This window comes from Schistocerca cancellata, chromosome 2, assembly GCF_023864275.1.
Source record: "Schistocerca cancellata isolate TAMUIC-IGC-003103 chromosome 2, iqSchCanc2.1, whole genome shotgun sequence".
Classification (NCBI taxonomy): Eukaryota; Metazoa; Arthropoda; class Insecta; order Orthoptera; family Acrididae; genus Schistocerca; species Schistocerca cancellata.
Window position 1 is genome coordinate 393,104,961 of NC_064627.1, and position 17,454 is coordinate 393,122,414.

The window sequence follows — 17,454 nt, forward strand, 5'->3', positions numbered from 1 at the left end:
TGGCCACCAAAGGAGACAGGGGACTACCCATGGCGACACCGTCAGTCTGTTCAAAATATTCTTGATTAAACATAAAATAAGTTGAGGAAAGAGTGTGCCTGAACAAAGCAGTGATATCAACAGGAAACATGTTACAAATCAGTGTCAAAGAATCTGCAAGAGGAACTTTTGTAAAAAGTGAGACCACATCAAAACTTACTAGAAGGTCTACACTGCTAAGACGAAGAGCCCCCAGTCTATTGATAAAATCAGCTGAGTTTCGTAAGTGATGTGAGCACTTGCCTACAAAAGGTCTCAGTAAGGAAGCGAGATGTTTAGCTAAATCATATGTAGGAGCTCCAATGTTGCTTACTATTGGACGCAGAGGAAGACCCTCTTTATGAATGTTTGGAAGGCCATACAGTCTTGGAGGTACACAACCATGTGGTCTTAACCTCTTGATGGTCTCTTGCGGTAAGGAGGAGGAATTTAATAGTGCTGAAGTTTTTCGTTGCACACGTCCTGTAGGATTGTAATCAATCCTCCTATAGGTAGAGTCACTTAGCAGACCATACATCTTATCTTTATACACACCTGTCAGCTTTCAATACGACTACGTCAGGGTCCCTCTCAGATTTCGTAATGCAGCCCTTTCTGCAGAGGTTAAATTACTGCATTGAGTAGGAGCCTTCAACAGAGCGCGGGAAGTTTCCCTTCTTATTTCGTCTGTAGCATCCAAAGGAAGATGTCGCACAGCTTCTTCAACACCACTCAAAATACTTATTAATGGCGGTGCTGTAGGTGTAGGTGCAAAATTGAGTCCCTTCTTAATACAGACAGTGTAGCGTCGTCCAAATTCTTCTCTGTGAGATTGACAACAGACCGTTGTACCATTATCCCTTCTGGCGACAGCTTCTGTGGCAACAGTCAATCAAATTTTGATATCTGCCAACAATTAGCATCATTGTGGATCCACTCGAACTTGGCCGAAGTCACTCCATCAACCCAGCCCCAGATTAACAGGGCACTAACAGTTAAAACTAAGAAGCAGGAAGTGAATAAAGAGGAGCACATGCCGGAACAATCTTCAGCTTTTCTTCCTTTCGTTGGCAACACTTCGTTTAAAATAGCAAGAATCCTCCAAAAATTTCAGGTAAAAGTGGTTTTCCACCCACTATCGAAGATTGCGGACCTTGTGGGATCACTTAAGAACAATCTGTTACTACGAAAGGCCGGAATTTACAAGATACCATGCCAATGTGGTATGGCCTACATAGGTCAAACCACACGCACTGTGAAAGAACGCTGAACTGAACATCAATGTTTCACCCGCCTTTTGCAGCCAAGCAAGTCCATTATTGCTGAACATTGTATTTCTACTGGACATTCAATGGAGTATGTCGACGGCTGTGGCAAACAGCAACGCAGAGGGCGACTGAGTTCCGCTATTCCACCAGCAAGGGCACTGCCGGCGGGCAGTGTGTTTCAACTATCAAGTTTTCGTACGCATGCGCAGAATAGTTACAGTACGCTATATATTGCGGAACGGAGGACGTTTTCGCCAGTCTGCGACGGCTCACCTGAAGATGACTGGCAGGTGCCCAGTTGAAATATCGTGCGAAGTATTGAACGACGACCGGTTGCAAGCCCGAAATTTGTTTGGTCTCCCCCTATGATTTTTACCCTCCACACTGCCCTCCAATACTAAACTGGTGACCCCTTGATGCCTCAGAACATGTCCTACAAACTGATCTCTTCTTCTAGTCAAGTTGTGCCACAAGCTTCTCTTCTCCCCAGTTCTCTTCAAGAACTCCTCATTAGTTATGTGGTCTACTCATCTAATCTTCAGCATTTTCTGCAGCAACACATTTCGAAAGCTTCTATTCTCTTCTTGTCTAAACTATTTCTCGTCCATGTTTCACTTCTAAACATGGCTACACTCCACACAAGTACTTTCGGAAATCACTTCCTGATATTTAAATTTATACTCGATGTTAACAAATTTCTCTTCTTCAGAAACCCTTTCCTTGCCATTGCCAGTCTACATTTTATATCCTCTCTACTTCGACCATCATCAGTTACATTGTTCCCCAAATAGCAAAACTCAGTTACTACTTTGTCTCATGTCCTAATCTAATTCCCTCAGCATCACCTGATTTAATTCGGCTACATTCCATTATCCTCATTTTGCTTTTGTTGTTGTTCATATTATATCCTCCTTTCAAGACACTGTCCATTCCGTTCAACTGCTCTTCCAGGTCCTTTGCTGTCTGTGACAGAGTTAAAATTTCATCGGCTAACCTCAAAGTTTTTATTTCTTCTCCATGGATTTTAATTCCTACTCCAAATTTTTCATTTGTTTTCTTTACTGCTTGCTCAATATACAGATTGAATAGCATCGGGGATAGGCTACAACCCTGTCTCACTCCATTCCCAAACACTGCTTCCCTTTCATGCCCCTTGACTCTTACAACTGCCATCTGGTTTCTGTACAAATTGTAAATAGCCTTTCACTCCCTGTATTTTACCCCTGCCACCTTCAGAATTTGAGAGAGAGTATTCCAGTCAACATTGTGAAAAGCTTTCTCTAAGTCTACAAAAGCTAGAAACATAGGTTTGCCTTTCCTTAATCTATATTGTAAGTTAAGTAGTAGGGTCACTATTGCCTCACGTGGTCCAACATTTCTACGGATACCAAACTGATCTTCCCCGAGGTCAGCTTCTACCAGTTTTTCCATCGTCTGTAAAGAATTTGTGTTAGTATTTTGCAGCCGTGACTTGTTAAACTGATAGTTTGGTAATTTTCACATCTGTCAACACCTGCTTTCTATGGGATTGGAATTATTATATCCTTCTTGAAGTCTGAGGGTATTTTGTCAGTCTCATACATCTTGCTCACCAGATGCATCTTGCTCACCAGATGGTAGAGTTTTGTCAGGGCTGGTTCTCCCAAGGCTATCAGTAATTCAAATAGAATGTTGTCTACTCCTGGGGCATTGTTTCGACTTAGATCTTTCAGTGCTTTGTCAAACTCTTCACGCAGTATCATCTCTCCCATGTCTTCATTTATATGCTCTTCCATTTCCATAATATTGTCCTCAAGTACATCACCCTCGTATAGACTCTCGATTTACTCCTTCCACCTTTCTGCTTTCCGTTCTTTGCTTAGAACGGGTTTTTCATCTGAGCTCTTGATATTCATGCAAGTGGTTCTCTTTTCTCCAGAGGTATCTTCAATTTTCCTGTAGGCAGTATCTATCTTACCTTCTTCCTCTACTTCCTTACATTTGTCCTCTAGCCATCCCTGCTTAGCCGTTTTGCACTTCCTGTCGATCTCATTTTTGAGACGATTGTATTCCTTTGTGCCTGCTTCATTTACTGCATTTTTATGTTTTCTCCTTTCATCAATTAAATTCAATATTTCTTCAGTTACCCAAGGATTTCTACTAGCCCTCGTCTTTTTGCCTACTTGATCCTCTGTTGCCTTCACTAGTTCATCTCTCAAAGCTACCCATTCTTCATCTATTATATTTCTTTCCCCCATTCTTGTCAATCATTCCCTAATGCTCTCCCTGAAACTCTCCACAACTCTGGTTCATTCAGTTTATCCAGGTCCCATTTCCTCAAATTCCCACCTTTTTGCAGTTTCTTCAGTTTTAATCTACAGTTCATAACCAATAGATTGTGGTTAGAGTCCACATCTGCTCCTGGAAATGTCTTACAATTTAAAACCTGGTTTCTACATCTCTGTCTAACCATTATATAATCATTTGAAACCTTCTGGTATCTTCAGGCCTCTTCCATGTATACAACCTTCTTTCATGATTCTTGAACCAAGTGTTAGCTATGATTAAGTTACGCTCTGTGCAAAATTCTACCAGGCGGCTTACTCTTTCATTCCTTACCTCCATTCCATATTCACCTACTACGTTTTCTTCTCTTCCTTTTCCTACTGTCAAATTCCAGTCACCCACGACTATTAAATTTTCGTCTCCCTTCACTACCTGAATAATTTCTTTTATCTTATCATACATTTCATTAATCTCTTTGTCATCTGCGGAAGCTAGTTGGCATATAAACTTATACTACTGGGCTTCGTGTCTATCTTGACCGCAATTATGCATTCACTGTGCTATTTGTAGTAGCTTACCTGCAATCCTATTTTTTTTATTCGTTATTGAACCTACTCTTCCATTACCCCTATTTGATTTTGTATTTATAACCCTGTATTCACCTAACCAGAAGTCTTGTTCCTCATGCTACCGAACTTCACTAATTCCCACTATATCTAACTTTAACCTATCCATGTCCATTTTTAAATTTTCTAACCTACCTGCCCGATTAAGGGATCTGACATTCCACGCTCCGATCTATAGAAAGCCAGTTTTCTTTCTCCTGATAACGCCATCCTCTAGAGTAATCCCTGCCCTGAGATCCGAATGGGGGACTATTTTACCTCCGGAATATTTTACGCAAGAGGACACCATCATCATTTAACCATACAGTAAAGCTACATGCCCTTGGGGAAAAATTACGGATGTAGTTTCCCCTTACTTTCAGCTGTTCGCAGTACCAGCGCAGCAAGGCCATTTTGGTTAGTGTTACAAGACCAGATCAGCCAATCATCCCGACTGTTGCACCTGCAACTACTGAAAAGGCTACTGTCCTGCTTCAGGAATCACACATTTGTCTGGCCTCTCAACAGATACCCCTCCATTGTGGTTGCACCTACAGTACGGCTATCTGTATTGCTGAAGCATGGAAGCCTCCCCACCAACGGCAAGGTCCATGGTTCATTGGGGGGGGGGGGGGGGGGATGCGGTGTATGAGGACTTAATTCTGAATACCTTCCAGCAACACTAGGTGATGACTCTGCAAATAAGTAGAATCATGTGGTTTATGCATGATGGAGCTCCAGCACATTTCAGTCTAGCTGTTCAAGATGCACTACCTGGTATCTGCCACAACATATGGGTAGGTAGAGGAGGAGCAGTTCCATGTCCTGCACTTACCCCCAACTGCAAGCCTTTGGATTATCATTCCTGAGAGCACCTTAAGCAATTGGCAGATTTTCTTTTAGATGCTTTCAGATATGAACTTCGGGGTTTTGAAACGAAATTATGGCTTGTCAGGCAATGAATTCTTAGAACCAGTACCTCTATAAATTCTTCTACAGCTGCATGATGTGTATCTAGTGTATCCTTATCAGTATGAACCCACTGTACCTATTGTATCATTTCTTTTGGATCGTATTCTATGAAAACATCTACCAAATGAGCTTTCAGGTTGTCTAGGACATTGTACATATTAGTGCAGCATGCAGTCTTTGTATTCCAAGCAGCACACAGTTTTCTTGATTAGTTCCTTGTAGTCATCTTCCTTGACAAGTATTTCAACCAACATCAGTTTGGCATTTTGATGTGCTGACACAAACTGAGCACATACCAGCAGCACTCACTGTAATACGCCACCTTGGTCTCAGTTCACAAAATTATGAGATGCCTATTTCACTGCCTTGTTTCTTACAATAGGCTCTGAACATTTCTTTCAGGTTACAAACTATTAGGTATTTCTGCTTATGAAATTTTCACCATCCACTCTTACTGCTAGGTCATAATTTTTGTCGGACCACAACCAAGGTAAAGATTCATCTTCAAAGATCCTGAGGATTTTCTATTTGATCTTATCATTGATTCTAGTCTTTTTTCCCCATCCATTTTGCAGGTACTTGTCAAGATGCTGGCCCCCCATCTTAAGCCTTCTTGAGTACTTCACCATTCTCACAGAAACACTTAATTATTTTGCTGTTTGTTGTAAACTCCAGCTGCTAGAACCAGGGTCAATATTCGAACTGTCTTTGAATGGTTTGAATAATGCAATTTAATTTTTAGTTCATTAATTGAGATTTGTAAAAGGTGACTACAATGTAAACATAGTGATATTTCATTTCATAGTTGACATTGTGTATTCACATATCAGTTGATGTTGTATTGACTTTGCGTTAGGATATCTTAACCATGAACCGTGGACCAGCCACTGATGGGGTGGCTTGCACGCAGGCTCAGTGATACAGTTAGCTGTACAGTAGGTGAAACCACAATGAAGGGGTATCTGTGGAGAGGCCAGACTAACCTGTGGTTCCTGAAAAAGGGCAGCAGCCTTTTCAGTAGGTGCAGTGCCTAGAGTGGGTTATTGACTGATCAGGCCTTGTAACATCAACTAAAATGGATTTGCTGTGCTAGGTCTGTGAATGGCAGAAAATAAGGGTAATCTGCAGCCATATTTTTTTCCAAGGGCATGCAGCTCTACCAATGGTTAAATGATGAATGCATAGTTGTGTGTAAAATATTCTGGACGTAAAATAGTCCCCCATTCGGATCTCCAGGTGGGGACTATTCATCAGGATGTCGTCAAGACATACAAAACTGGTGTTCTATGGATGAAAGCATGGAATATTAAATCCCTTAATGGGGTAGGTAGGTTAGAAAAGTGTGGGTGTGTTTTTCCTACAGCTAGAAAAAGGAAGTGCGTTCTGAAAGAACCAAGCTCTGTACCTTTGTTTGTGGGCCTATTGACGACACAGTGCTTCTGCCTGTCAGTGAGTCATCACCTTTATTCCTATATAATTCATAATTTTCAGCTAGAACTTTCCATACAGTAGAAAACAGACTGGTGGCTGTGAGAGATGAAATAGTGAAGGCAGCAGAAGGTCAAATAGGTAAAAAGACAAGGCGTAGTAGAAATCTTTGGATAACACAGTAGATATTGAATTTAATTGATGTTGCTTACAGGAAAATCAAAGAAAAGAGAAATAGCTGTATGAATATCAAGAGCTCAGATGGAAAACCAGTCCTAAGCAAAGAAGGGAAAGCTGAAAGGTGTGAGGAGTATATAGAGGATCTGAACTCGGGCACTGTTACAGAAATGGAAGAGGGCATAGTTGAGATGTGATGAGACATATGATACTACGAGAAGAATTTGACAGAGCACAGAAAGACTGATGTCGAAACAAGGCCCCAGGAGTAGACGACATTCCATCAGAACTACTGATAGTCTTAGGAGAGCCAGCCGTGACAAAACTCTTCTATCTGGTGTGCAAGCTACACTGAAGCGCCAAAGTAATGCAAACAGGCAGAATATGGAGCTGTGGTCGGCAATGCCTATACAAGACAACAAGTGTTTGGTGCAGTTGTTAGATCAGTTACTGCTGCTACAATGGCAGGTTATCAAGATTTGAGCGAGTCTGAACGTGGTGTTATAGTCAGCTCACAAGCGGTGGAATACAGCATCTCAGAGGTAGCAGTGAAGTTGGGATTTTCCTGCATGACCATTTCATGAGTGTGCCGTTAATATCAGGAATATGGTAAAACAACATATCGACATCGCTGCGGCCGGAGGAAGATCCGCCAAGAATGCAACCAATGACTGAAGAGAATCATTCAACATGACAGAAGTGCAACCCATCTGCAAATGGCTGCTGATTTCGGTACTGGGCCATCAACAAGTGTCAGTATACAAACCATGTAATGAAGCACCATCAATATAAGCTTTTGGAGCTGAAGGCCCACTCGTGTACCCTTGATGACTGCAAGACACAAAGCTTTATGCCTCACCTGGGCCCGTCAACACTGATATTGGACTTCTGATAACTGGAAACATGTTTCCTGGTCAGACGAGTCTCATTTCAAGTTGTATCGAGCAGATGGATGTGTACGCATATGGCGACAACCTCGTGAATACGTGTACCCTGAATGTCAGCAGGGACTGTTCAAGGCTGGTGGAGGCTCTGTAATGGTGTGAAGTGGGTGCAGTTGGAGTAAAATGGGGCCCCTGATATATTTAGATATGACTGACAGATGACACATATGTAAGCATCCTTTCTAATCACGTGCATCCATTCATGTCTATTGTGCGTTCCGACAGACTTGGGCAATTCCACCAGGACAATGCGACACCAACACGTCCAGAATTGCTACAGAGTGGCTCCAGGAAAACTATTTTGAGTTTAAACCCTTCCGATGGCCACCATACTCTCCAGACGTGAACATTATTGAGCATACCTGGGATGCTGTGCAACTTGCTATTCAGAAGATATCTCGAACCCCTCATACTCTTCTGGATTTATGGGCAGCTCTGCAGGATTCATGGTGTCAGTTCTCTCCAGCACAACTTCAGACATTAGTCGAGTCCATGCCATGTTATGTTGCAGCACTCCTGCATGCTTGCGGGAGCCGTACACGATATTAGGCAGGTGTACAAGTTCCTTTGGCTCTTCAGTGTATATGAGATAGGCGACTACCTCACATACTTCAAGAACAGTATAATAATTACAATTATAGCAGGTGCTGACAGATGTGAATGTTACTGAATTATCTGTCTAATAAGTCATAGTTGCAAAATATTAACACGAACTTTTTAGAGAAACTGGTAGAAGTTGGCCTTTTTACAGAAACTGGTAGAAGCTGGCCTTGGGGAAAATCAGTGACTTATCTTAGAAGATTGATTAAGGGAAGGTGACCTGTGTTTATAGCATTTGTAGACTTGGAGAAAGCTTTTGACAATGTTGAGTGGAATACTCTCAAATTCAGAAGGTGTCAGGGATAAAATACAGGGAGCAAAGAGCTATTTGCAGTTTGTACAGAAACCAGATTGCAGTTATAATAGTCGAGGGGTATGAAAGGGAAGTAGTGGTTGAGAAGGGAGTGAGACAGAGCTGTAGCCTATCCCAGTTATTATTAGGTCTGTGTATTGAGCAAGCACTGAAGGAAAGAAAAGAAAAATTTGGAGTAGTAATTATAGTCCAGGGAGAAGAAATAAAAACTTTGAGGTTTGCCAATGACATTGTAATTCTGTCAGAGGCAGCAAAGGACTTGGAAGAGCAGTTGATCGGAATGGACATTGCCTTGAAAGGAGAATAAAAGATGAACATTAATGAAAGCAAAATGAGAATAATAGAATGCAGTCAAATTAAACCAGGCGATGCTGAGGGAATTAGATTACAAAATGAGAGGAAGTAGTAGATGAGTTTTGCTGTTTGGGTAGCAAAATAACTGATGATGGTCTAAGTAGGGAGGATATAAAATGTAGACTGGCAATGGCAAGAAAAGCGTTTCGGAAGAAGAGAAATTTGTTAATATAGAGTATAGATTTAAGTGTCAGGAGGACCTTTCTGAAAGTATTTGTGTGGGGTGTAGCCATCTATGGAAGTGAAACATGGATATAAACAGTTTAGACAAGAAGAGAATAGAAGCTTTTGAATTGTTGTGCTACAGAAGAATCGTGAAGATAAGATGAGTAGATCACATAACTCATGAGGAGGTGCTGAAAAGAATTGGCAAGAAAAGACATTTGTGACACAACCAGATTAGATCACCAGGGACATCAAGGGTTCACCAATTCTGCATTTCAAGGAAATGTGAGGGAGTAAAAAGTGTAGATGGAGATGAAGAGATGCACACAGTAAGCAGATTCAGAAGGATATAAGTTCCAATGTTTATCCGGAGGTGAAAAGGCTTGCTCTGGATTGAGTAGCGTGGAGAGCTGCATCAAACCAGTATTTGGACTGAAGAAGAAGAAAATTAAAAATTTTTAAAGGACATCATCTTCACCATTTTCAAGTCTTACTGCTAAAGCTAAAAGAATGAAAAAATGAAGCACAGAATGTATGTATAGTCTGACATGTGCTGAAGCAAAATGTAAGTAATGTATTATTTTCATAATTTTTGTGAGATTCTGCTGTCCACGTGACATGTTTGTGTAGTTCTTTATATACACTTTGTCTTAATTTTTGTATCTTTTATAGTACCAATTGAAAATGACCCAAAGCTGAAAACTGAAGTTGTGAAATAAATAATTTCTACAGTCAGTGGTGAACCCTACGGGTGTATACAGGGACAAGGAAAAAAAATTCCTGGATTATTCCCGGATTTCTCCCGGATATCCCGTTTAAAAAATATGCTTTTTCCCAGGCGACCTACTGTCACTTAGCACAGAAAAAGTTCCCTCGGAACTGTAAAACTTATCAATCCTTTGAATGGTTAACGTTTTATATAATCGCGTAGAACTTCCCGGAAAAAAAAAGAAAAGCCGGAGCAGAGAAGTTTTGGAAAGACCTTTGATTTGCAGCAACATATACGCTGCATATTTTCGTATTACGAAAGTATAAATTCGCATTGCACCAAACACAGCTTGTTAGTTTCCGGAGCGTTGCAACCGAGGTTGTGATGTCCTTTTGTAAGGGAGTCATATCTCAAGCCACGAGATCTCGCCAGCCGATGACAGCAGCTATTCAGAGCATAGGGCACGTGTTATAGTCAGCCACTAGCAAGATTACTGGTTACATAGCGCGAACACACAAGATGAAAAGTTAACGGTTTACATTAATGTACACAGTACCATATATCTACAAGAAAAGCTAAGCTTTCACGTGTAATATTGGTCTTTTTTTGGTGTGATATACTTTAAGATACATCACACAAATGTGCCAGTAAATTTAAAATTGTGACATAAATGCCTCGGCTCGAAATTCTTGAAGTGGCTGGTCCTCAAAACTGTTCAGTTTCGAACGCTCTGTGATTTAGATATCCATCCCACTTTCACACATGTAACATAATTCATCTTGCGTAAAAAGAAATTTACTTTGAAAGTAACGCTTTTCTAACCACCGTTCGCAATACTGTTAGTTATAGGTTCGATTTACCAGTTGCCAGAGAGCGCCAAAAACGAATTATTGTGCGTGTGCAACTGCAGTGGTGTAGGAAGCCCGCATGTTCGTGTGTATAAAGCACTAAGAGAGCTTACACTACACCATAAAAGAAACAGGGCATCAGAAGATACTCCAAAAGGCATCAAAATTTCGTGAATCATATTAAAATGCATAATTCGGCTTGAAGTGCACATTGGTTTTTTCCAGATTCACAATGAAGTAGGTCCCATCTGATATTAAGCTTTTCAGTGTGGTTTTTGGGATGTAAATTTTCTTGGAGTACCAGTACTCTACGATCTCATGTTTGGTTCTTTATTATGGCATAATGCCATACATGGCAGAAGATGATAACGTGCACTTGAAATTCACCGAACAGTTGGAAGTACCCAAAATTGTTAAATGAAACACTTCGTTTCAAATAAAATGATTGCCTCAGCGGAATTTCTTTAGCAAACTTGCAAAAATAACTTCATTCTTCTGCAAGGCGATTAATGCTTGACTGCTACTAACTTGGAAATAAAATAAAATCAGAAACTGAAATTAATAATATATTTTTGCCCTCTGTAATTATGTGAATGCATTTTAATTCACTTGATAGCTCCCGGCCACAGAAACCCGTTTTGTTTTCATTTGACGTGGGAGCTGTACACGAAGAGAAGCAGCGAAATCACTTAACGTAAACATGGGTCACGTGGAGACTAACCCCCTCCCCACTACAACTCAGACAACTCTGTGCAAGCGCGAATCTGGCAGCTAGGGCGCGCGAGAAAAATTTTTCTCGTTTGCATCTGGCTGCTTGCTGCTACTACCGATGCAGCTAACAGCCAAACTTCAAGAAGCGGGAAGCGAGAGAAGGTACTGCTTATACGCGAGTCAAATGCGCATGCGCAACAGACCGCTGGCAACTGGTCAAACGAACCTAATGTGAACAGTTGTGACGTCATTCTCATAGCAAGCAGTTTATTGTTACGAAGAATTACAGTCTGCGCCCTACGGCCTTTAACATATTTTTGCTATCTGTAGACGCTTGTGCATGCACGGTGTTTTGTTGTCGTAAAATGCACATTTCCTTTGCCACTACAGTTTTATTTTTTTCCCTCTCGTTTATATTTTATTGCTGCAGTATCATTCTCCAGTAGCAGGATACAATAACATTCTTTGCTAGAGAATCAATTCTGCAGTCAAAACTACAAAAACGTAACTGAAAGCTAAAACAATGAAAAATTCCCGGAATTCCGAAAAATTCCCGGGTTTTTCCCGGTTTTCTCCCGGATGAAAAAATTCCCGGGTTTTTCCCGGAATTCCCGGTTGTCCCGGGTCGTATACACCCTGACCCTAGCCATGAGAAATTAAACAACTAAAATGCCCGTATCCTTAAATTTCTGATATTGCCTCATCATTTGGGTTCCCACAACATCAGTGAAGGAACTCACATCAGCAGCTGGTGCTGTAGCCTTGGTGTCAGTCTGCTAATTCATTGAAGATTTAAAGGCAAATGTCCAGGAGATGCTAGTGGAGTAATAACTGTGTAGCAAGCATCAACTAAATCCACGCAATCAGTAGACATTGATTATTACTCATCCTGAGACTGTCGCTGTTTATGATCAATTTTTGCCTGCATTTGGGGCAAAGTTTCCAGCCAGACGTGAAAGCAGTATTAGTTAACAGTTTCATCTTGTCAACACGAGAAATGTCAGTTGGCTATAAATTCTCCTTTACATTATGTTTGTTTTCCCCAAATGGATTACACCAGGTATTTTACAGAAATTGAAATTTTATCAGAAGCCGGCATTATGCGTAAATTTGGTCACATTCTCTAGAGTCAAGTCCAGATCTGGGTTTTAAAAGTAATTTGTCCAACAATGACATTTGTTTTGGTGGCTTTAGCTAACTCTTAATATAGTAAAATGATGCAGTCTTAGGACAGCCAATGCCAACTTGAGCACCAGAGGAAACAAGTACCAGGAAGTTCTTGGTACATTTCACAAAACGAGAAAGAAAACAAACAAGTTCAGTCATAAAGCTTTCTAAAAGCAAGCTTATAATAAGATAAAAACCAGAGGGCAACTGACAATTCATGGAAAATATGTATTCCTTCAATGGTGGTATAAAAACATTTCGGCAATATTTTAACAATTTAATGATATTGCAAAAAGAGTTTAGTAATTTACAAAACTTTTGGGGTAATTTCATCCATAAGTTGGCAAGGATTTTCATTTGTTTTATTGCTTGATGTTTTTATGGACGTAGAAGCAGATCTACCTGATTTTTCTTGCTTTTTATTTGTTAATGTCACATATTGGCTTATACATTGTCTCAAAAGCCAAATGAGGTGGTGCACTAATTAGCACACTGAACTTGCTTTCGGGAGGACAGTAGTACAAATCCGCATCTGGCCATCCAGGTTTCCCATAATTTCCCTAAGTCAATCCAGGCAAATGCCAGGATGGTTCCTTCGGAAAAGCATGGACAATTTTGTACCCTATCCTTGAAGCATTCTAAGAATGGTTTTCATCTGTAATGACTTCAGTGTCTGAAGAGACATTAAACCTTAATCTTCCTTCTTTGTGTATGGAAAGTAATAACTTTGAGTATGGAAACTAGTATATTTGAGTGATATTTACACCCACAAGCAGACACAGGTCTGAAATTAAACTATATACTGCCTAAAGTTTAAAGAATACTCATTTAAGAGTATAAAAAAGATTAAAAAATGTACAACTGGAATTTGATTTCACAAAAGGTTTTCATCAATTTTGCAGGGGCATATACGAGGTGTGATCAAAAAGTTACGGAAATTTTTTAATTTCACATGCTTCATACATCTGATTTTCAATTTTTTATAAATCTTTGTTCATACATATGTTCCTGACGTATGTTCGCATTCACAGCTGCTTTGAATATTTAGTTTATTGTTGACAGTCAAAAAGGTTATATGTGCTTTTGAGTGATAGGCAAATTTTTACTTTGAGGAAAGATAGATCGAAGAATTTGCATTAAATTTTGCTTGAAAAATGCAATAAAGTGCTGCACTGCATTGAAACTGTTGACTATAGCTTTTGCAAATCTGCTATGAGTAAGACAAAAAAATGTTTCAAAGAGGGTTGAGAAGGTGTTTGAAGATGACGACCAATCTGAATATCCTAGCACATCAATTACTGATTATGATGATGTGGAGAAGTAAAGAAAGTGAATCTATCAAATCACCACCAGAGGGGTTGTTAATTAAGTTGGCATGTCCTTTGGCTCAAGCCAGCACTTTTTTGCATGAAATGTGTAGCAGCAAAGTTAGTTCCAAAATTGTATGCTTTGCTCAGGAATCTTGAATAAAGTAGTCAACAATCCAGAACTTCTAAAGAAGAAACATGGGTACATGGGAATGATGTTGAAACCGAAGCACTCCGAGGCAAGTTGCATGAAAAATCGAGACTGAGAAAAAATTGACAAGTTTGATCACATGTGAAGGTTCTTGTCACTAATTTCTTTGATTACAATGGGATAATGTATTGTGGGTTCCTGCCTTATTGTCATATGATCCATAAGGAATTTTACCCGGGAGTTACGCATCTTTGACATGAAGCAATCTGCAGAAAATGGCTAGAATTGTACCAGTCCCTTTCATGGAAATTGCTTCTCGATAGTGCTCCCTCTCACACCTCAATGTTTGTACATGATTTTTTGGGAAAAACAAAACCGTTATGTTGCCTCAGCCCACCGAATTCACCGACATGCCCCACTATGGCTTGTTTCTGTTCTTAGGGCTGCAGAAAACTATGAAAGGATGTCATTTTGTCACCACTGATGGGATAAAAACAGGATCACTGAAGCAGCTAACACCATAGCGGAATGTGAGTTCCAGAAGTGCTTTCAAGATTGGAAAAAGCACTGGCACAAGTGTTTTATACGTGAGGGGGATTGCTTTGAAGGGCAGAAAGTTGATGTTGATGAATAAATAAAGATCCCTTAAGAAAATCAGAAATTCTCATTACCTTATGATCACCCCTTGTGCTTTGACAGAACAGATGATTATACAAAATCCATCCATAAAACTGTGATTTATGGCTGGTTAAAAATTAGTAATTCAACTTGCATACTAAATTTTCTGCAGTTTTTGAAGTGGCACACCTGTCACCAGATGAATTAAAAAAAACTAATCATTAATATATTCTTATTTAGCACAAAAACTTATTTTGGTATATAAAGACAGGGCTTTTAAGTTAAGATTGCCTTTTATAAAAGTTACCCGAAGATGGTACTTTGTGTGTGTGTGTGTGTGTGTGTGTGTGTGTGTGCGTGTGTGTGTGTGTAAAGGATATACTGAGCTGAAACTTTGTGCGTATCCACCCAAGACATTATGCAACCATCCCATAAAATTTTATAAGATTTGGAAATGGTAGACACATAAGCCACTTCTAAAACTGGTTCACCTGTTGTTGAATGACCTGTCACAGATTTCAGACATATTAGTGAAACATCTACTCCATTATTAGCTGATGTGTGATCTGAGCATGTTGTGATTTTTATATGGGTATGGAAAAGTGACTGGCACTTGCAGACCTTGGTGTGTCGTGTGGGTGTTTTTCCCCCCGTGTGTGTATGCTCGTGAGCCTTGAAGTTGTATACATTCTCAATTGTGTTGTGTGGCCTTGATGTGTTTAATTCACCACTCAATAACTCACTGTACTTTTAATGAGCTCAGTGTCTTGGTGTAAATATATTCAAAATAAATCTGGCTGGAGGGGGCGTAGGTGATTTGGATGTGTGGGTTATTTTTGTCATTACTAACTACACAGTGTAAGATACTTATAGAACAGCCAAAATGGTAATTTTGTGTGTTTAGCAGGAACTGTGACTATTCACAAGAAAATATTTTATTGGGAAGACTCTTATTATTATTGAAAAAATTTCTATGCTATGTTGGTAATGGGTAATGGTTTTCCCCATTAATTGAAGTTCATCATCATCATCAAGATGACTGTGTCTATTCTCTGTAGGTGGTGGATTTGGATGTTTCTCCTATGACCTCTAAGTGCAGCTCTATCCTGAATCACAGTTGTGATTGGGTTTCACATGTGTGCACTCTTTCTATAATGGTGCTGGCAAAAAATAGGTCCAAAGTTGTGTGTTTATGAAATAAGGTCACTTTAACCTTTGAATGAGACTGGTGATCTTGATGTTTAAATAAACTGTGAATGTCACACAGAGCCTTGGTCACATGTTATTTTATTCAAACAGATTTGTGACCTACAATGACATACCAGTAGTGTGGGTTGATCTGGAACACCTGTAAAAATATCAAGATGGGTTGACAGGTGTGCTGAATAAGCCAAAAAATTTGAATGAATGTATGTGCTGCTTGAAATCAAAAAGGAATTTTATGTCATAAACTCTGTTCACTGAACTTTAAATAGCAAAAGCTTGGCCGAGATACGATGGTATGTAAAAATAAGGCCACTTTAATGGCTAGAAATACATTATTTCTACCTGCAGGTATGCTACAGTTACAGTTATTGGTTTCCAGATAAAAAAGGAATGGTTTCATAAGGTAGCACTCACATATGCTCTCATCTGTCCATTTGGGAGGATGACAGTTCAAACCCATGTCCGGCCATCCAGATTTAGGTTTTCCATGATTTCTGTAAATCACTTCAAGCAGATGCCAGGATATTTCCTTTGAAAGGACACTACCAGTTTCCTTCCCTATCCTTGACACCATACGAGCTTGTACTATATCTCTTTTGACCTTGACATTGATGGGATGTTAAACCCAATCTTCCTTCCTTCCTTCCTTGTGTCCATCATCTGTCACTCCTCTTCTTTTGACATTAATTGCTACACTGTTGTGGCAGTATCACTGCAAGCACGTAGTCAGTGTTATTGTAAATGTGTGCCATCACATAAAGTTATTTTCAAACTTATACCATCTCAAATGAAAGGCAGACATACACATTGAGCTGCATGCCACTTACATGTCAGTGAGTTACACATTTGCTTTTACATCTACATCTACATTTATACTCCGCAAGCCACCCAACGGTGTGTGGCGGAGGGCACTTTACATGCCACTGTCATAACCTCCCTTTTCTGTTCCAGTCGCGTATGGTTCGCGGGAAGAACGACTGTCTGAAAGCCATGTGCGCGCTCGAATCTCTCTAATTTTACATTCGTGATCTCCTCGGGACAAATAAGTAGGGGGAAGCAATGTATTCGATACCTCATCCAGAAATGCACCCTCTCGAAACCTGGCGAGCAAGCTACACCGCAATGCAGAGCGCCTCTCTTGCAGAGTCTGCCACTTGAGTTTGCTAAACATCTCCGTAACACTATCACGGTTACCAAATAACCCTGTGACGAAACGCGTCGCTCTTCTTTGGATCTTCTCTATCTTCTCTGTCAACCCGATCTGGTACGGATCCCACACTGATGAGCAATACTCCAGTATAGGTCGAACGAGTGTTTTGTAAGCCACCTCCTTTGTTGGTGGACTACATTTTCTAAGGACTCTCCCAATGAATCTCAACCGGTACCCGCCTTACCAACAATTAATTTTATATGATCATTCCACTTCAAATCGTTCCGCATGCATACTCCCAGATATTTTACAGAAGTAACTGCTACCAGTGTTTGTTCCGCTATCATATAATCATACAAAAAATGATCCTTCTTTCTATGTATTCGCAATACATTACATTTGTCTATGTTAAGGGTCAGTTGCCACTCCCTGCACCAAGTGCCTATCCGCTGCAGATCTTCCTGCATTTCGCTACAAT

The 17,454-nt window shown here is 40.1% G+C and overlaps 1 protein-coding gene across 1 annotated transcript in view; it reads left to right on the forward strand.

Annotated features, from left to right (window-relative positions):
* The window catches only part of LOC126161805 (nuclear cap-binding protein subunit 2), a 45,825-nt gene that overhangs the window by 19,849 nt on the left and 8,522 nt on the right, over positions 1 to 17,454 (forward strand). The window lies entirely within an intron of this gene.